The sequence below is a fragment of the Harpia harpyja genome, chromosome 10 (assembly GCF_026419915.1).
Source record: "Harpia harpyja isolate bHarHar1 chromosome 10, bHarHar1 primary haplotype, whole genome shotgun sequence".
In the NCBI taxonomy this organism is placed as follows: domain Eukaryota; kingdom Metazoa; phylum Chordata; class Aves; order Accipitriformes; family Accipitridae; genus Harpia; species Harpia harpyja.
In genome coordinates this window covers 22565801-22587931 of record NC_068949.1, presented here as the reverse complement: position 1 = coordinate 22587931, position 22131 = coordinate 22565801, and the positions used below count along the sequence as shown (strand labels likewise).

At 44.5% G+C, this 22131-nt stretch overlaps 1 protein-coding gene across 1 annotated transcript in view; it reads right to left on the bottom strand.

The window, feature by feature from the left end:
* The window catches only part of CAMK2G (calcium/calmodulin dependent protein kinase II gamma), a 137990-nt gene extending 121192 nt beyond the window's left edge, over positions 1-16798 (bottom strand). Inside the window, exon 1 of the mRNA XM_052799020.1 lies at positions 16780-16798. The gene's annotated coding sequence lies outside the window, so the exon portion shown is untranslated. The remainder of the gene's footprint in view (positions 1-16779) is intronic.
* Positions 16799-22131: the final 5333 nt, after the last annotated feature.

Here is a 22131-nt window from a genome sequence, read left to right as displayed (position 1 = left end):
CAGCGCCGCCGCCCGCGCGGGGGGCTGCGGCCGGGGCGCGGCCGCCTCCCCCCCCCCCGCCCGCGGCTGCCGGAGCGGGCACTGCAGTCAGCACCGCCGCCCCCGCGCACGGAGGGCGGGCAGACTGCGGCGGGCTCGCCGCCCGCTCCGCTGCGCGCCGTAGGCGGCGAGGAGGCTGCAGGGCCGGGAGGAGACCCCCCGGCCGGGCGCACGGCGGGTATTTCTCGTACGTCCCCCCGTGGGGGCGCCGGGCCGGGGCCGCTGCGCCCGGGGCGGGGAGACCCGCGGCCGGATAAACTTCCTGCGTGCAGCGGGAGGGAAGGGAAGGGAAGGAAGCGAAGGAAGGGAAGGGAAGGGGGGGCCGCCGCCGCCGCCACCCCACCGCCCTCCCCCGGGCGCATGTCAGCGGGGCTAGCGCCGGGCTGACAGCGCCGGGCGACGCGGCCGCCGCGTGCCCCGGCCCGCGAGCTGCCGCCCCGCAGGCAGCAGCCGCCCGTCTCTCTCCCCGCCGCACTGTGCGTGCTCCGGCCGGCGGAGGAGGAGGAGGAGGCGCGGGGAGGCAGCCGAGGCAGCTCCCGGCCGCTGCTGCCCGCCCTGGCCGCTGTCTGAGGCCACCGCCCAGCGCAGGGGACCCGGCGCGCTGCGTTGCCCCCCCGCAAGGGGGACGCGGAGCCCCAAGTCCTCCTCCCGATCCACCGCAAATTCGGGCCCGGCGCGCTGCCGAGCGGGCGGCGCTGTCAGGCTGCCCGACCTTGGGGGGTGCGTGCGGGAGTCCCCGAGGCCATCAACCATCTGGTGCAGAGGTAGAGCGGTAACGCGCAATGTCCTGAAACTGCTCAAGAACGAGACCCGGCGCTCGCACACACGTAGGGTTTATGGTGATGGGACTTGGAGGCAGAAGACAAACAGAAATCGTCAGTCTCCCAACTGCAAAAGAAAACAAACCAGCCTCTGTTCTGTCTCTAGTAGCATACCGTATGAGAGTGCTGTCTGCAGTGCCTTCCTAAGCAAGTTTATTTTCACCTCTTACTTAAGTGAGTCTGTCTCTCTCTGAACAATTGCCAAATCTGCTTAATATGCAGATTTATATAGGGCAGTCACTGATCCAGCCAGAGGGAGAAAGGCTGCTCCGGCCTCTCCTGCGCGACTGGGAGCTCGAGCTGTTTTAAGAACATACAGAGAGACAGATGAGCATACCGTAAGCCAGGAGCAGCATTAAACTGATCTGAAAATGAAAAGCACTGTATAAGTACCATGCATTCCTGCTCTGTGACTGGACTATGAAATTGTCATTCAGTCGTGTGAAAAGCAGTGACAGCAGCCACCAGCATATCCCCCCCACTCCCTGTCTCCGGGTTAAACGCAGCCAGCCCAGTGCTGCAAAGTCTACACCTCAGCGATGCAGTGGGCAACCGTTCACCCAGCCTATGCAGAAAGTAGATAGCAAAAGTAGGACAACGTAACAGTAGCACTACAACAAAGCTATACTTCTAGAAGGTGATTATGAAACAACAGCATTCTGCATCTTACACCATGCCAGCATTTAAACCTGGAAACCTGCTGACCCAGCAGAATAACTCAGAGAACCAACAAATGATCTAACAGGTGCCAATCAGTGAATCTGCCTCCTGCTGAGATAAAACTGCTCCAACGGCCTCATTCAGTGGTCCAGTAGTTTCTCTAACAGCTAGAAGAGTTGCAGACAAGGACGAAAGCAGTCTGACAACCCATGGTCCTTACCAGGGGAATCAGCTGATAACACAAAACTCAAGTGGGAGATTCTAGGTGTGGTGGTGGGCAATATTGCCAGTATACAACCTGCAGCGCACTTCCACCATCCAAAATGACATTAGATGTTCTTTGTGGAGGAAAGGTGAGCTGTTAAGTTTGTGCTGTGGTTGCACTAGGCGATGTAGTCAAGATAAATGCAACCCAGTCCCCTATGTTAAAATGTACAGAGCAACTGGAACAGGACTCTGTTCCACTCTTTGTTCCTCAACACAAAAACTTAGGGTGGACATTTAAGACCAGATCTTAGCACACTGGGGTGAATGAGGAGCCAGAGGGAGATGCACTTTTATGCATTTGGCCTGTGTTCCTACAAACCGAGGAAAGATGGTGAAGATGAAAAGGGGTACAAGCCACGACAAAGAAATACAGCAACAGGAGAGGTTTACCTAAAGCTGTGTATTAAACTGAGTGAGATTCTGCAGTTGAAAACTGCTTTAACTGGACTCAAGGAATGTTCTGTGCCCCACACAAAGCACCGCATGATATTTAAGAAGCCCTGATCACAGCGGTCTCATAAAAATACATGAGGAACATAAAAAGAATGGGACAGAAGAGGAAGTTTCTCATCTTCAAGTGTTACAAGGAAAAGTGAGGTCTGGAAATCAGAAAGCGAACAGAGAAGCAAGTGTGGAAAGAAAAGCTAACCATGTGTTACGCATAGCAAGTGCTACAGAAACAGATTGCTAACTGAGAAACTTGTGTTAAGTGAGAAGTGGGATATAAATTGAGTGACAGACTTGATTAAACCAAGTACTGAGTGGGAGACTAAATTATGGGAGTAGAGTTTTCAAAAGGAATGTAGACAAAATGAAACAGGAGGAGGGGTGGCAATATGGATAAGAGAGTATTGTGTCAACAGAAAGAAATATTGATGTTCTAGCTGACATAGCAGTCTACTTGTACCGAGAGTAAAACTGCAAACAAAGGTGAATCTTGAACAGTGCCTGGTCAGAATAATGTTGTAGGCACCAGAAAATATCTGAACAGTAAGAAATGGTTTTGAGAGAGCCCGTGCGCTAGTAATGGGAGATTCAGCTAATGAACAGTAAAAGTGAGATTCTGACCTCAGTTATGCAGGATTGAAATCTGGAAGTAATGCCTTGCTTTTAATATTAGCCAGCTGCAGATTTCACATTAGCAGAGTAGCAATCTTGGTCTCTATCTTTTGAAGTAGCACAGGTTGGCTTATACAGGACGCTGAACCATCAGGGATCTGTCAGGGATTAATCTGATTTTAATAACTGGAGCTGAGTAAGAGGCACTAAAGAAAGTAAGTAAAATGCAAAGGATTTAATGCAAAGCCCATGGGCATAAATGGACATCTCTGATGTTAATGGACTTTGGATCAGGCCCCATCTGTCCATTGAGCCTAAGGTCAGCTTTGGCATGTTGAAGAATGTCTGTGGGAAGGCAATAATGCAAAAGCGTTGGTCTTTAGGGAAGCAGAGTGAAGGACTACAAAATGAGTTCACAGAAACTGACTGGAATTTGACCCACTGTGGAAAATGGGAAGGATGCTGGAGAAGGTGCACGATAGCATCTTTCCAGCAAGGTTCAATAAGCCAAAGGCCAGCATGTATCAGTGTGCTGAGCAGAGCAGCGCTGGCTAGTGCCAGATATGAAGAGAAGGCGTTAGCAAAAATAAAGGACCTGGGAAAGTTAAGAATGGGTAGAGTCAGAAATCAGTCTGGGAGGGTCAAGGCAAGACGCAAAAAAGAAATAAGCAACAAACAAAATGAGTAGGCATATTTTTTAAATAGACATTCTCTGGTTTTCTGCTGTTAACTTAGGGTCCCACAAAGAATCAAGGAATTTTCTCCTCTGTGCCTCTGCTGTCCAGTCTGTCTATTTAGAGTGAGTAACTCCAGGTAGGTCTTATCACTCACAAAGCATTTACAGGACATCATAAAATTCAACCAGCCCTGCTCTTACATGGGGCTTCCTGGCACTACTTCAGTATAGTAACAAATAAAAACACAAAACAAAGCACCCAGACCTCTAGAATTGTGTGAAATATTGCATCGTCTTAAAATGAGGAATTTTTTGGCAGGTGAAAGTGAGGAAAAGTGTTAGAATTCTTAACAATTATTTTGCTTCAGACCCTGCAAAGAAAAATGCAGACAGTTACCTAAATCAAGCATCATTTTATCATGACTGTCAACAGACTCACTGTCATGTATACAGAAAAAAAAACCCCTTATTTTCATAAGTGATTATTCATGTTGGCTATACAATACAAGATCTCCCAAAAATTTTTTTACTTAAGCAGTTGTTGAGTATCTACCACAAAAATCAGGTTCCTTTAAAGTGCCTGGTTGTTCTCTTCCTTCTCCCAAACTGAGGTTCATTTGTTACCTCTGAAAAATCATTATTCAAATGAGCCTAAGTGAATTTGTAGGTGTAGGTGATCATAATAAGAAGTAGTGTGCATATAAGGAAGGTTGGAAAGAGAGGAACTTTTTAGCAAGTGAATATAAAATTTATATTTGAAATAAACGTTAGAGTTCTGGAGAGAAGCAAACGTTAAATTACCCTATTAGTACGGACTATTCAGCCATCCATCTAGTTTAGTGTCTTGTCTTCAGTAGTGACCTATTCCAGACAATAAATGTGAGGGAGGGGGAACAGGAGGGGATGAAAGGAAGACAGAGAAGGAGAAGGGAGAGGAATCAAAACAGGCCAATAAAGAGATCTGTATAACTATAACCCACGTGCATACTGCGCACTACTCAATTAGAGAGCGGCTTTCCTCCTGACCCCAAGCTGATGATCAAAATATGCCCCGAAGCACAAGGATTGGTAGCCCTTGTAATTCTGATCCTAGCTTGTGTCAGTGCATATGCTATTCTGTTTCATGTCAATGCCTAATCCTTTTTGATACTTACTAAGCTATTTAAGTCAATAATATCCCATGGCACTGAGTGTCGCATGTTAATTGTATGGCTCATAAAACATATAACCTGATACCATTGCAAATTTGTTCTATTTTAATGTCACTGAGTGCTCTCTCCTGTTATAAAACAGGGTCAGTAGGTACATCCAAATGGCCAGCCCTGTTCTATACATCTCTGCTCTTCACTGCTGCCCCCAGGGGAGTTCAGACAAAGGAGGGGCAGCTGTGGTCTGGCAGGGTCTCAGTGCCTGCGTGCCCCCAGGCAGGCCCTGTGTACCTGCTGGCAGTCTGCCTGGTTCCCCAGCTCCCCCAGTGACTCACGGGGACACATGCCTTTCACTGGGACTTTCACAAGCCACCTAGATGTGAGGTATTTTCCTCTCAGCTTGCTTGTGACTTTGGATTTCAGAAGCACAGCTTAGGTCCCCAACTAGGAAAGGGAAGCATTCGGTATGCATTCAGCTCCTTTAGCTGCTGTAAGCTTACTCCACACAGTCTTTTCTCTGGAGCCTTATCCTACCTTTACTGAGGGATCAATACCAGGTTTATTGACCAAGTTCACAGCCTGTTCTGGATTCCTGCACAAGTATACATGATATAGGCAAAGCCTGGTGGAAGATAACACATGGACCGTCTTGAAGAGCCAAGTACTTCACCCGCAGACCCATACAGAAGGGGCTGCAGCAGCCTGATTTTATGTTTCTCATCTCATGAAAATCCAAGTCCCTCCAATACTAGCCTGACCTCTAGGTTAGCAACTGAATGAGCTCCAGAAGAGTAGCCTTTCTAGCCTCCTCTTTGAAGCTTTCTTTGCTAGAGAGACACTGCTAAACAATTTCTAAATGCTGAGCTGCAATGTCTACTGGCTGCTCTCTTAAGTGATCAGTTCCACAAAATATTTATGCTTCTATCACATCTAAACTATCCTTTGAAATGTATCAATAAGACCCTATAGAAAACACCAGCGAGGATTATGGAAATGAGACAAATGTTCTGAGCAGTAAGAGCAATTTCCTCTAGTTCTGTATCTATAGCGATAATAATATTGCATTCAAAGAATTTCAAGTTTTCATTCCTATCTCCTTGAAACTGGCCGATGTCAATTGTTAATCAGGTGAAGAGCAGGGTTTCCCACCATTTATATGGCAACAAGGTCATGTTCCATGAATTCCTCTAATAATTATCCAGTAACAATAACTGGTATGTTAAAATGACCCTCAGATGAGCTTAGCCTCAAAATGTTTCATGTCTATTGCCTTGCTTGGTGGGTAGATGACAGAGAAGCAGATTTTCCTGCTTCACCAGAGCAAGCAAACAGATCTGTGTGTCTAATGCCTAGTGTAGCTTAATACTGTCTCTAGACGGCTCTGCTGTCACCGAAGGGTTACTGTGTGGGTATACGATAGTGGGGAAACATCTTGAACATTCATTTGAATATGGCCATCGTGGTGGAATGTCCAGGGGCTATTTTAAGATTCACACTGTTTGTTTAAACAAGATTGCATGACTCAATGACTGTTACGTAAAGGATGAACACAGATTTCTCCCTGTACCCCAGATATCTGAACCAACTTAAAATATTGTACGGCATTATACATATACCATACTGAATGGTATTGATTACTGAATGAATACTGAAAACTAATGCCACATCCTGAGGTGGGTCTCCCTCTTTTTTTAAATAAAGTCTCTGCCAAGGGGAAGGCTGATACTACAAAAAAGATGAAGGATGGACAGTCCTCATGAGCTGAATGCTGTCTTTCACAGTGTGGAGAAGAATATGAACAAGCAACTCTCTCATTGCTGTGGGTCACCCATAACCAAAAGGAATGACAAATGAGCAGTTTCATTTCTGTGGATCAGTCATTGCAATCTATTGCTACTGCTAAAAAAAAAGAATTCCATTTAGTGCCAGCTACAACAAATTTTGTTTCTTTGCTTTTTTAAAATGGAGCACAGATCATTGGGAAAACCTCCAGTTTAACTCTCACCACCAAAGTCATCATAACATTTGACCATTACTAGCGCTGTTTGAATTCAGCTCAAAGATAAACTTAATGTATCTCCCACTACCCATCTTGCAATTCCTTCCTCTTGTCATCTCAGCTGAATTTATGGCACAGTCCTTGGGGAAATACTAAACTTTTTCCATTAAGTTCTTCGGTTAGGTCTTGATTGAAATGGCTGTGGATTATTGTCCCAGAATGAGTACTAGACACCAAACCTACACTGAAGTGTATGCAGACACTTGAGATTACAAAGAGACCAAATCATTCCCTTGGGGAATCTGCCATCATACAGTATCTTGAAAGATCAGTCTCAAACTGCAGTCTCTTCAAAACAAGGCATCTGTCTAGTCTTGTTTGGTAAAATACTCAGCACGGCCGGTAGCATGTGATAGACTGATCAGTTTGAACTGCATCAGCTCTCAAATCATAACACCCTACCAATTAAACATCAAACCAAGACCAGAGTTATTTAATGCTATCACAAAAACAGGAAGTTCTTAAAAAAAGTACAGTGTTTTGCTTTCTCCCAACTTAAATATAACTTAATAGCATCCCATAAAGCCTGATTATTTTTGACAAACTTGCAGTTCTAAAGTTTTGGGTTTTGAAAAGAAGCACCCTGTGCTCCTTACCCAAGTGGGAGTGCAGCATTATAATATGCAAAATGACAGTATCATCCAGCACTGGCATTCTCAATCCTTTTTCTCCTGAGAGATTACTCCGAATCTGGGAGACCTCACAAGCAACATTTAATCATCACAGCCTCCTGGACCATTATAAACCATGAAGTAGTATACTTCTACATCACAAACATCACTGCCATAACTGGCATGAACTGGCCCCTCCTGGCAGTCTCAGGAAGTCAATGTTTACAGGTTTACAAGGTTTACTTTCCTGTCATCACTAGGCAGAGGTCCTTTCAACTTAGGACTAAGGCAGGAAGGGTGTATTTTCACTACCAGTGTCCCCGGTACAAGTACAAAGGAGTAGATGCAGAAGCAATCAGTCTCCAAAGTATTTCACCATCACTTTCACCCGCACTAAACTCTCAGATAACACCTGTTGGCAGAAAATACTGGTTTTCATTTTTTCATCTCTGAATCCTCTTGGTCCAGTGCTTCATCTCCTCAGTTTAAACAGTAACTGTTTAAACATGACCTTGACATTTTTCAAGGAGCCTGTAAAACCTCTCTGCTGTAAAACAGCCAGATTAACATTTATGCACAGTTAAAAAAAATAAACACTTTCACCAAAATTGCCTGAATGTTTATGTGGGGGGAGAGATGGCTCACAGGACTCTTCAAGGAACATTGGCAGCAATTTCCTACCCTGAGTAAAACAAATTAATTAACACACACATCCTGTTTAACATCAAAAGAAAATCTAGCTCCAAGTAACAATCCAAAGGAGAGGGCCTGTGAGTGTTTACAAACACAGCCTGAGCCATCAAGTGCAGCAAGAGGGTATCTGGGAACCACAGCAAAGCCTCCACCCAGTAGCTGGACTCTCCAGTTTCTCCAGGGTTCAGTTCTGCCTGCATGTGATGAACAGAGAACACACAGTGAGAAAGATGGGCCTGATTTCCCAGCCAGAGCAACAGTAAAACAGTGATTTACACTCCCCATTAACAGCCACAAAACCTGTGGGAATAAGTGAAGTAAATCATGTTTTACAATGAGAGAAATGAGGCGGAGAGCGGGACAGTGACTCTCTCGTGACCTCATGGGAGTGCAGCCGCCACGGAAAGGCAGAATTCAGGTCACTCCTCCAACATGAACAGATATAGACGCTTTCCTATTGATCTTGATTTTGGGTGAAGGTAATGCAGCGGTGTCACTCTGAATTAAACACACAGCTCTCACCAGATTTCTCCTCAAAACTGTGCCTTCAGCACAGAGTGCCATTCACAATTAAAAACTCACTAAACCTTTGTTAGACTCCTGCAACAATTTTCTGTGGAGTGGCAGCAAATGTTACTGCTTTCTATGCCTCCTTCTGAGTGTACGTTGTTCCTTGTATTTTTTTAATAAAAATAAAATGCAAAAGAAAAAAAGATGGTTCTTGACAGGTTAAAAAAATTACACCCAAGATCTGTCAGTTTGGGTTGGGATCCCCATTAAGAATCCACTGCTGTGAGTCTGCAGTGACACAGACTTCCTGCCTTTGAAGGGCAGGAGGCAAATACACCTGACTGTGCAGAAACACAAATATTTGCACATTCAGAAGCCCTCAAAGTATCTAAAGGTATTTCTATACTGCAGAGGAGGGTATTATTTCCATGTTTAATGACCTTATGTTACATTCAAAAAGTACTAGCGCAAAACACAGCAGCAGAATAAGATGCTAGCTCGCGGCTGTTTGTTTCCTGAATACTTGCAAATCACAGAAGTGCGTGCGAATGCATGAAGCAGAACTGTGTTTCTGGTCATGAAGATGTGGATAAGGTGACTCATGCTGAGGTGTGCATGTGTACATGCAACTGGATGGTCCTTAGCCTATGTGTATGTATGTACTACAGTCCCATAAATGGGAACAGGAGAAGAGAGATACCATAAACTGTGCAAGAAAGATGAAAGGCATTTTTACATATATATTCCAAGACAAAAAAAAAAAAAAAGTCAGAATGTGTAAAGGCCAAGGATCCAGAGACAATGGGGAGGAACTGACTTAAAGTGAGCTCCCCGCAGCAAAGAAGGATTAGCTAGTGGGTGCATCAGAGAAAGAGTGACAAAGCATTTTATGTTTACATGAGAAAATAAATGCTGTCAACACAATTATAGGTCAAACTTCATTTAGCTTTGGCTCTGAGTGAGTTTGGAAGAGGATGTGCACTCTGTGATCCCATGCAGCTGTAGCACTGGGCTGTCATTCTCAAGGAAAGAGCAACCTCCCTGTGGAAAATCACACCTGCTGGCTCTAAATAAAATCCACAGAACTAACAATCTGTCTCAGCTTTGGCATCTGTCTCTGCTCCTAGGAAGGCTTGGAGGTAGGTGAAAGCACAGTTCGGACTGTCCCTGACTTCACTGGATGGCCTCCAAGCCCAGGGCTGGGATGGTATCGGCTCAGGAGCTGGGGTAATTAGTTTGACAAATGAATGATGCCAGCTGAGGACTTGAAAATCCTATTCCTAGGTCAAACTTCCCTTTGACAAGGGGCAGCAGAGGAGTTAAAAACTTACTTGTATTGGATGTCACTAGAATACCATTACAGAGTGAAACTCAGAAGTTTTACACACAAAACTTTTGGACCTCCTATATGATTCCATTTCTCTGGTTTTGAGGATAGCTTCCTATCAGGCCCATATTTTTTTTGTCAACAACTTAGTCTCTAAACCTAAATATTGCCTATTTATTTCAATCTACACCTTCATCCTTTTGTCTAGAGGGTATAATCCTCTTGTTCCCTTGGGATGGCATGCACTTCTTGGTAACCAAAACAGTTTCTTTAGCATTTTCTAAAGCATATTTACCAAGAGGAGTATCACAAAGGTGGCTGCCTAGATCATCAGGTTTTGGGGCATATGTGACAGTCCAATACCACTAACAGACCTGCTTTACTACAAGTAACATTTGCTCTTTTCTGTATATGAAACATTGTGATGGATGCAGTTTTGCACTATGATCACTGCCCAGCTGATTTAGAGATGCAGCCGCCTTATAGACACCATGCACACTTCGTGCATTAAATTTATATGTACTTGTTTGTCCACCTGCTAACAGGCCAAACCTCACAAAAATTTATCTGGTTGCCAGAGTCTAGGATCTAGCCTGCTGTGTTTGCAATGTCTTTCTCGGGCTAAAACTTTGTTAGTTACAAAGTGTATAGCCAGTACAATAGCAAGTGTTGTATCAAGTGAAAAGGATACTTATTATCAGTGGTTTCTGGTTGCCTGGAGTCTACCATCCCACCATTTTAGCATAATGTTTTACTCAAACACGCAACACATGGTTCCTCTAGCCTTAGGCTGGTACAAATGCAAGGCCCAGCAGCAACGACATTTAGAATTCAAGTTTCCAGCATAACTTCTCCAAATGCCAGAACAGGCTGACAGTCAACAATGTCCTGCACATGCTGGGCTTGTGTGCAACCCTGTCTGTGTGAGTTGCTTCTGGAACTGTTTTTGCTTCTGGAACTGGTTTAGGAACAGAAGCAGAGGACAAGTGACATTCAGGACTTGCCTGTGGCTTTCAGCACCACCTTGGAAGCACACGTGCCCTTTGGGAATGATGCTTGTGGGGACTCATCCCCATGTGAGTCCATCCAGCACAATTGAGAGGGAAGAGAACCACTGCTGAGTATTTAGTCCATGAAGGCCAGCCTGTAATGTACATGGGAAGTTTTGTAACAGTAAAGATTTATGAAGCAGCAGGGGAAAATATGCAGGCTACATACAGTTGAAACAGATGTGGGACATCTGAGTGGAAGGTGAGGAAGAGAAAAAGTTTCAGGGACTACAGGAACAGTCCTGCTACTACTGACTCAGAAAAAAAAAAAAAAAAAAAAGGCCACTGTGGGAGAAATAGCAATCTGTTGCTAATACAATATAGCATTTATAAACCAAACATTAGTACGGCAAGATCTCAAGCCCTACAGACAGCAGTGAAAAGGGAACGTCATCAGGAGATCACAGTATGCAAAACCATGAAAGACGGTCTGAACCAAACAGCTTCAAATTTCTTCCTTAACAGTCAAAAACTGCTAGTAGAAGGAGTAGAGCCTTGGCTGAGCTGCGTGCTGCACTGGGAGAGTTTTGATCGCCAGTCAGATATTTGAGATGCTCAGACGTCCCCAAGAAAGCACTGCTGAGGGACACCTGGTAGCAGCAGCCGCCCTCGCCCTGCGGAGCGGCTGCCATGCCTGACCGCCAACGCGTACGTGAACGCTCGCTGCAACGGGAACTTACCTGCAACTGTGGCTAAGGCTGGGTAACTGAACATGTAAACCTCTCCCAGGTGTAAAAACCCCAGCTGCCAAGATCTCTAGACTGCCCGAGGATTAAAACAACATCCACAACAGTAATTTTAGACTATTTAATCCTGTGGTTTAATTAGCTAAGAAAACACTTCCAGTTTAAGGGGTTATGAATTACCCACATTGCAAAACTATATTCCTTTCAATCAGCTTCATCTGTGTGTCTCTTTGTCCCACTCTTGACATTACAACTTCTGCTTTTTTTGTCCTCTGTGCCTGTAAAACCATCTTTGTGCTCATTTGCCAGTGTTCCCTTGTTAAAGTCTAACCTTACAATAGGATCTTGAAGCAGGTGACCCTGCCTTCTCATCATACATCATTTCCTCTACTGAACAGTTATTGTGCCTTCTTGCAGGTAAACAGAGCTCTTTGGAGATGGGCTGCTTATTTGCACAGGTCAGCAAGTATTTATGTAGTGTTGTACAACAATAAAATGAGATAATAAGAGAGATGCAATAATAAATCATGCTTGGACATCATTACATAGGCAGAACTCCTAATCAAGGCAAAAACTATTTAGAGAAAGGACTCAGAAAAAAATTCTCTCTCCCTTTTCTGTGTCGTTTACCTCAATGGAGAAATCAGAAACCATCATTTAGATTCAGTTTACTAGGTTTATAGAGATTTTTGGCACTTCTGAAATTATGTCTATCACTCAGTATTTTTTAACTATTTAAAGGAGAGTTGATAGATATCCATGCACATATTTGAGGAAAATACCTGATCTATACAAGATAGCCAAGAACGTATTTTCAAATTTAATTTCTAAGAATCTATTTAAAACAGTCTTTTAATACTACATATAAAAAGGAGTGGGAAAACCACAAAAGGAAATGTGGAAGCATACCCCATGATCCCATCATACTTCATTAAGTAATTTTTCCTGAAAATTACTGCAGATTTAACATCAGGCTGGGCTAGCTATGAGGTACTCATTCTTTTTTCGTCCATCTCAGAAAGCTCCTGCTGCAAAACATTTCTAAGCATGAGGATGTACTACAACAAAGCAAACAACCTATCTCAATTATTAATTTCTTGTGTTTTTCAGAAAATAATGATGCTATACTGTGTTTGCATATACACTGAACAGAGGAGAAATCAAAGACCCAAAAGCATATCTTTCAGCACCCAGGAGAAGTCTACTGTGAATTAAGGCTTTCCAGGCTGAGGGTGCCAGTTGGTTCTGTCATGTGTCACACTACAGGCAGGAGAACCTCTAACTGCTGGTTTTAGCAATTTGCCTGCACAACCTTTACTGAAAGCCCAACCTCTGTGAAGGGTATCTCTATAGGGTGCCTCCAAAGAGCTCTCTACTAGGAGAGGGTAATAAGGGAAAAATCAACATGCCTATTTATTGAGAAAAAAAAAAGAAAAAAAGATACTCCAGAAATGGGTAAAGTAAAAAGAGACAAAACTCTGGGAACTGGAGGTGGTGGTGGGGGAAACATTTACTTAATTATTCAAGTAATGGCCCCACTGTTAATGAGTACAGGAGGTGTAAAGAGCCAGACTAGATGCGATGGGGAAGTAGTTCCAGCATAAGCGGAATTCTTGAAACAACAAGCACACAGTTTGCACTCATGAAATAAAGCTGAGCATGGTTACTGTAATTACACAAGTGCACACTGCCCCCAGAAGGCAGCATCCCACACTTTTCCACTGTTGTTGCTTTTTTCCGCTGCTTCTCATTTGCCTGCACTAACATTTATTGCAGATAAATGTCAAGTGATGCTCGTGGGGAGAAAATCCCAGCTTCATGTATGAAGTGATGGACTCTGAGCTGATCATTACTATTGATAAGTAGGAAGGGCAACAAGGCTAGCAAAATACATGGAATGCTGCTCTAACAGAGGATTAAGTAAACTGGGACTCTTCAGATTAGAAAGGAAACAAATGAAAGTGATGTGAAACTTGCATATAAAATAACAAGGGGATTCAGAGGAAGAAAGAAGAGAAAGCAACTATGATAAACGCCATAAACATATACTTTCCATTAAGAAGCTAGTCCTGGTATTTGCCCCTGGAATTCACCAAGTCAGGTAACTTTAGACTTGCTAGGTAATCATCAGGCTAATAGGTCTTAGAACAACAGGGTGACATGGCCCTCCAGAGTTACTCACATTCCTGCTGCCACCCTGGGCTCCCCAAAAGTACATGGGGGCCAATCTTATCTACAGAAACACACTCCTCCCTGAGTGGTCCTCCCTGACCTCCACCAACTCATAAGCAGCACTCACCACCATTCCTACCCCATAGCCTGAGCCTTGGGGTACGAAGGCAGCACGGACTGGGCAGAACTGAGCTGGCACTTCCTGAAGGAGTTGGGTAAGATCCTGGGATCCTGAGCAGGGCTCCGAGTGCTCCCTCCGGCCATCAGCTGGGCCTGCACAAATTGATCACAACCCTCAGCAGAGGTATGCAGCCCTTGAGAGAACCAAGGGAACCCATCCTAAGATATCAAAGTGGCTGCCACCTTCAGAGCAATTTTTTGCACTGCCTTCTCACTTGGTTTATATTTGTTGATATATTCTTTTCCTCTAAAGCCTGAAAGAGCTTTAAAGCCTTTTCCAAGCCACCTCTCTGCAGAACACACGCATATCTGCAGTCATGCAATTCCCTTTGCCATTTCCTAACAGGCTTAAAATGTTAAATTCTGGTCCCACGAGACACTTAGCTGCAAACGGGCCTCGGTGCTTTCATAACTGCACTCTTCGGCAAAAGCACGAGCAGCGCTGTTGGAACAGTAAAGGGGAGCGATCCAGGGGGATGCCTGACACAGGTGAGCCGGGTGTGATAGAGACTAGAGCAACCTGAGAAGCCCGACAGCAAGAACCTCACGTACACCTGGAAGAGCGACGGAAACACTGGGATGCGAGTGCGAAACCCACTCCATACCCGACAGCAGGACCACATGGCGTGGGGCGGGGCGGGGCGGGGCGGGGAGCTTGGGGCCGGGCCGCGCCGGAGGCGGCCGCCAGGGGGCGCCGCCGCCCGCGCGGCGCGTCCCGCGCCCGGGCGGAGGGGGCGCGGGGCGCGGCCGGGCACGTCCGGCCGCCGGTCACCCGGGCGGGGCGGGGCGGGGCGGGGCGGCTCCCGGCGTGGCTGGCAGACCGCTCTCCACCTGCTGCTCAGGTGCGGCCCCAGCCGCGGAAGGGGTTATTTGCGCAGGTAAGGTATTCAAAACCTCACCGGGCGGAGACTTTTTTTTGAGCTGTCCTTTGTGTCCTTATCAGTCTATTCAATTTTACTCAAAAATTTTGAGAGCAGAACCTGTTCAGACTTGTTCAAAAATTCGCACTGACAGAAACATTTAAAATGAGATCAATGGGTTTATGCAGGCTGTAGGAACTACATGGGCTTGGATTTTCTGCTACCCTAACAGCAGCTCAAGATTCCCGTAAATGTAAAATCCCAGCTCAGCCCCAAGCACAGACCGTAGCGCAGATGATGAGAATTCAGCACCTACCCACACCACCAGGCTCGGTATGGCTCTGAGGTGTATGAGGGAATGTCTGGGTGTGGTGCTTGCCTTCCTCGAACAAATCACGTTCTTCACAGTCTAATTCTTGCAATGCCCTGGCAAACAATCAACAAATCCAATCAAAACTGGGAATCTCCTGCAAGACACTTAATTGCAAACTCAACGAGAAGGAGGAATTGATCAAAGAGCAAAGAGATAATACATGAGACACGGCACATTTCCGTGGCAACATCCAGTTTAAACGTAACACAGTCTGTGAGAGCTCATCAGTCTTGAAAAGTTATTGTCAAAGAAAGGATTTGTTTGTGAACTAAGGCGCCTTGCAAGACTTGTGACCAGTAAGACAACACCAATGCCATCAGACAATTTACATTTGTAGATATGGGCCTGGAGCTGCCAGATTTTCAGTTGCTGTCTCCACAGTGGCCTCAGACGAGCCCTACTATTCTTGCTTCTACCTCTTTATTTGCAAGATGGTGATAGCACTTATCTGTCCTATAAATCACATACAGGGCTATGACTGACAACTGGTATATAAAGAATGAAGACTTGTTAACAGTTGCTGAAGTTATGCCAACTAACAACCCCGCAAATTCATTCTGTTCTTGCTGTGGGTGTATTCATCTAGCTAATAAATATCAGTGTGTGGGATTAACCAGACAAACCTGTAGCCAGTGAGAAATGAATACTATGCAGGGTGTGCATCCCTCTCAGCAATCCATGATTAATATTTGTTTCTACTAGAGTTTATGCTTTTCATAAACTCCAGAATAATAAGCTCCAGTTTGCTCAGGGGACTTAACTTTTCTAAATTCAATACTCTGGAGGGTTGTGGCTCCCCAGGTGGCTTACAAAGGACAAACAACAAATTGGGAGAAAATCACTTTTGCTGTGTTGAACCTAAATGTGCATCCCCATTGCAAACAGGAGGAGGGGCTGTTTGCAGTTTAGAGTTCCCAGGGCTGTTTGCCATGGCCAAGGGAAATGTTTACTACGGCTGTTAATATGTTACGTGCTGTTGATTTTAATTGCTTTTCAAAATGTGAAGACAACTGTGATATTTGGAAGAGACGGGTGAGCTGCACTAATAAGCTCTGTTCTGCAGCAGATCTAGTTCACACCGTGCCATGCAGGCCTCTGCAAACTTTTGCCAGTACCCTGGGGAGTGAGGAAGGAAAGGAAGGATCTTAGGCATGCCAGCCAAAGAAATGAGCCTGATTAGCTGTTTATCTTGGAGCTGTATCAACAGAGGCCTATGTACTTTCTTATAAGATCCTACAGTAAAAGCAGCTAGCTATAGCTACAGAGCTATGGCGCTACTACATTAAGCCTTATTGTGAGTAAAAGCAACACTGCACATCAGATTTCGCAAAAGTTATTTGGTCCAATTTGAGAACTGTCTTGGGAATTAGTGGCTTAGTACTTGCGTTAGAAGTGGGTAGCTAGCAATGCACCTTGGTTGAGGGCTCAGAGGGATTCCTCAAATCTTTGGGAACACTCCAGTTCCAGACTTATGTCCATCTGGAGGCTGTTCCCAAAAGGTTTCAGACCCTGGTCCCAGCTGGTGATATATGAAGGAAATTAATTGCTTCCTTCTGCTAGGCAATTGGTATTCTGGGATTTTGACTCACCTAGAAGTGGGTTGGAGGTGCAGCGGGGGTGCTGATTACAGCTGGGTCCTCTTGAGCGATGGGAAATGGTGCAATTTGCTTCATCCAGCCCCTTTGGAATCCCACGTGCGTAGGCTTCTTCCAGGGGCTTGTGTAGAGTCTCAGCCACAAATGTGGAGTGTGTTTCTCACTAGCAAGAAATGAGCCAAATGAGAATGACATTTCAGAGGGTTAGGAAGCTTTGCCTCAGCAAAGCTGTACTGCACAGACCCCACAGCCAGCTTTTTTTTTTTGCAGTTATGAGCAAACCTAGCACTAAAATCAGAAAAAACATCAGCAAGGCAACTAGTGGAAACCAGCAGGTTCAAATAGAGCAATGGAGCAAAGCTACTGTTCTCATCCTGTCATTCCTGGATAATCGGATGCTTTACAGTAAAACTGGATGTAAACATGATTTTCAGTCATGGATCCCAGTTTCTACTCCTCCATAAGACCTAGGTGTGATTTCTCTGTATGCAAGTTGCTTAGCTCAAACTGTCGCATCAGAAGTTACACGTCTATTTAGAAGTACAAGTGGGTCACATCCAGACTGATTTTCAGAAATGCTTGAGTTCCCAGTAATTTCAAAGCAAGGTGTGGGTGTTCAGTATTTCTGGGGAAAAAATAATAAAAAAAAAATCATTCTGCTTTCATGTGCCAAATATTACTTCTTGGAAGACTGACCTCACACATGCTGGCTGACCTCTTGTTTGACCTCTCCTGAGACCTGTTTTCCTCCTCTAGATTATGTAAATAATAATGATCTCTCTCCTTGTAATTTGGCTGAATACTACTATGTAAATACTAGATATGATTAATTGCTGTCCTACTCACACATCAGGAATAGGTAAATCATTAATTTCAGCATTTCTAAAGATTTTGGCTTTTGAACTGTTTTAATTTGACAAATAGGTTGTACCAAAAAACCCCAAACACTTGCAGTTACATACCTTACTGAAATTATAGCCAAAGTCATAGCCTTACTGACATGAACACCATCTACGAATAAACAGGCACTTCAGACTTCTTTGCATAAACAACTAGATGCAGGTCTGAACAGAGACAAGCCCGTGCTGGCCACCTTCACCACCCAGTCCCAGGTGCCAGTGCAACACCGGACTGTGCAAGTTCTACCTGCCGGGGCCCTGAGTGCACCTCCCCTGCCCCAGGGTTTAGCTGCCTGCACTCCAGGTCTGGGCTGATAGTGCTTGGCTGTAATCTGGGTTCAGACTGGGAAGCCGGAGCCTGCCCTGCTGTTGCTCGTGAGCAGTTCTGAAGCTGAGACCCTTGGCCTCTGTCCTTGCCCAAGCTGTGTTGAGGGTAGGTAGGCACATACCTGGTCTCGTACCTCCCTGCCGCGCTGACCTCCTGGCCTGACCTCAGACATGCCACTACGGGCTCACCTGGCAGCTGGGCGCTTGGCTGAGGCTGGTTACCATCCCTATGCCTGCCCTGCTTGCCATGCTGGCCAACTGCGGTCCAGCCAGTGTAGGCACAGTCCTGCCCGCCCTGCGATGAGTCCCGATGGCCAGCTCGCCTCCCTGGGGGAGCACCTGCCCCTGCTGCTCCCTGGCACCCCAGGCTTCGGAGCAGCCCTATTCCCTTCTCACAAAGGGATCAGAGACAGCGCAAGAAAGAGGCTTCCTTGTTATTTTTTATCTTGGACAAACAAATATATTTGACTGCTTTGGGTGAGCAGAAGCCCCTTCATACTTCTATGCCTATGATGACCTCACTTAAACTTTATCGTGAATCGGTCCAAAAATTTGTGTTTAGATGGGAAGTTTTCCCAGAAACTCTGCTCTTACAAGGCAGCTGCCCAGCTGATCCTCACAAATGAACAACTATGTGTGGGAAATACACACCAAAACTTCCTGTAATCTAAAATGGAGACTGCTGAGTGCTTTCAGCACACGTACACACCGCCAGCTCCTCACTGCACACAGCTAGCTGGCATGCTGCGGCGGTCTGTAGAGGTGTAGTATGTACAACCACTGACTCACCAAGACAGTCCGAGTCAGTCTGAAACAAACCTACCTTACCCATTACACTGGTAGGGATCAGGGTAATAAACACACCGCCCTGGCATCTGGGCCGTATTGGTCTGCCTTTGCTAAGGTGGATGGAGCAATGCTGATGAACACCAACCAATGTTCACCTTGTGTCATCCAACCCTGGTTAAACATGCTCAGGAGAGAAAGCAAAGTTGTAACTCACTGTTGTAGGCAATGCATTATATACTATCTAAAGAAGGAAAGACAGGTGTAAAATCCTCTTCACTGGCTCAATAAGGAGATACTGTGTTCAGTTTTGGGCCCCTCACTACAGGAAAGACATTGAGCTGCTTGAGCGTGTCCAGAGAAGGGCAACCAAGTTGGTGAGGGGCCTTGAGCACAAGTCTTATGAGGAGCGGCTGAGGGATCTGGGGTTGTTCAGTCTAGAAAAGAGGAGGCTGAGGGAAGACCTTATCGCTCTCTACAACTACCTGAAAGGGGGTTGTAGTGAGGTGGGTGTTGGTCTCTTCTGTCAGGTGGCTGGAGATAGGACAAGAGGAAATGGCCTCAAGTTGAGGCAAGGGACATTTAGGTTAGATATTAGGAAAAATTTTTTTACTGAGAGGGTTGTCAAACATTGGAATGGGCTGCCCAGGGAAGTGGTTGAGTCACCATCCCTGGAGGTATTCAAAAAGTGAGTGGACAGGGTACTCCAGGGCATGGTTTAGGGGGCATGGTTAATGGTTGGACTTGATGATCTTGAAGGTCTTTTCCAACCGAAATGATTCTATGATTCTATGATTCTATACTCGTTGTCACTGTACTGCATAGAGGTAAGATTCAAAACAAGTGTACTACCAGCTAACCATTTAGACATAGACACTTAGAAATGTTACTTCACTTAGCTTGTACTTTTTTAAGGAAGGCATTGGGTTCTCTGCTTCTCCTGTGTTTGTACAGTAATTAGCACAATGGGGCTTTGATCTATAGCCAATGTTCCTACAGTTATTTTATAGCTGAGGCATTTAAGAGATATCAGAAAACTGCCCAGTGCAACTGGCAGATAACCTCACTGGTTGTCACAGGACAGACTAAGGACAGGATAGGACAAAGACAATAACTCTGAAAGAAAGGTAGAGGCAAAATGGTAGGATAGTTTTGTGCTGTGCTTACACCCTACATAATCTGAATAAAAAAAGAAAGCTTTTGAATAATTGCTCTGTTTTAAAAAACAGACATTAATTACCATATTAACCTAAAAGGACAATGATGGAATCTAGAATGACCTTCGTTTTTCCAAGTAGTTTAACTTTAAAAAAAAGCTAGTCTTTCTTTTGGGTAACTACAGTAGTCGAGAATCAGAATTTTACAATATTAATGGTGTAACCCAAAGCAAAAAATATGTTATTTCAGGCCCATGTGTACCTGTAATACACTGAAATAATCTCAGCCATTGCATGATGATTGATTGCTGAGATTTTTCCATATTATTAGTTTTATTCTGATTTACTAATTTTCTATATTTATACTTTTATAACACATTTTGGAGTTTCTGAGGCCAAACATTTTGATTCCAGTGTCTTCTCTAGTCATGGTTGAATGATGTGACTGATTAAAAATGGATTACACTGCATGGGGTATTTCCATTATGTCTTCAGCCTGTGCGTAATATCACTGTTTTTCTTACTACAAAATACTTCAGTTTTCTTGAAGAAGTCCAGTGACAGAGATGAAAACAAAGATTAAGTTATCCAAACACAGATGCTCAAAAGCAAACATACAAGAACCTCAGTATAACGATCCTTAGAAAAGTAATGCCTTAATTTGCTAGAGAACAAATATTAAGAATATCAGATTAAGGGGACATGCTGAGCCTCAGGTTTTGTCCCTGGTTCCTGAAGGAAGCCACTTCATAAAATCCTGTTTCTTAAAATGACCAGTTTTCTCTGTGAAAACAGCGACAGGCTTTTTGCCTCGTTTCATCATTTGGGAAGGCGCTCCAGACCAATAGCTGTGATTGTCGGAGAACTTCTTTCAATTTCCAGCCTAAACATACTCACAACTAGTGGACACTGTCTGTACAGTCTGTTTCAGGGGTTCCCCTAAGTGACATTTCTTGCATAAATAGCTTCTGCCATGTAAATGTGAATGGAGACGTACATCTTTTCCATCCAGTCATCTTTGTGACCTAAATAATTCTTCAAATCTCTTCAAACAGTGGTATACCCTCCACTCACTTGATGCCCAGCTCCCTACAAACTCACCTATACATACCCTTGTTTACTGCTTTTTGTTTCCTTGGCTCCTCTGGTCTTGTATCTGTATTTTTTCGCTTTTTGCCTGAGTAAACACTGCATACAGTGTTAGCAGATTCACCAGCTATGTGCAAAGGAAGGAAGGAAGCCTCCTCCCAGCCTTTAGCTGTACACTAGGCCTTCATCCACCTCTCATAGAAAAGCTGCAGATGACGTGGCGTATGAACAGAGTTCAGCTGGGGAAGAAATCTTCAACTCAACAGACTAACACTTGTTGAGCCTGACAGATAGCTAACATTTCTGACTATTAACAGAATTTGCAGGTACCTATATTAAAAGATCATGTTTTAAGATGTTGATTCAAGGAATTAATTTGAATAGATTTGAATAGATTTGGTTGGCACTGAAAATAAATAATGTCTCTACAAAACATCACAAGAATCATAAGAACAGACAAACCTTAAATTAGTGGGCTGGACATTTTAAATAACCCAACAGTAATGAAGGTGCTTACAGCCAACATGTGAGTCAGTGGCAGAGCTGGTACTAAAACTTAGCTTTGCAACTCATGAATCAGGGGTCCCTTCAAGGCATAAAACTGGCTTCTACAGTAAAGCAGCTTATGTGTGCTTTTAGGGTGAGAGAAGAGATTGGAAACTGTGCTGATCACCTAACTCTCAGTTACCAGCCAGGTCAAAAGGCAGGATGCCTAACTGGGTAGATCAAATACTTTCATCTATGATGACACTCCTAAAAGCATGTGAAATATATAACTGTCTTAACAGATTCTGTAATGGACTAGACCTCTTGTTATCCAGGCAACTTGAGTAGGTGTGTCATTTATAACTAGGTATCTGTGAATTTCCCAGTTGATCAAAAACAATTTTTTTATTAGCTCCTCAGCATTCCCTCGTTCTTGTCTTAGCCTGAAGAAAAGGAAAATCCCGCACTGACACATGAGAGAGCAGGAAAACAGGCACAACAGAAAGCACAGCATTGCTTAATGAACTGGAAAAGGAATGAGAATACCTGTCTCATAGCTTTTTGTTTACAAGGTCCTTCCTCTGACACTACTTAGAGAGTGT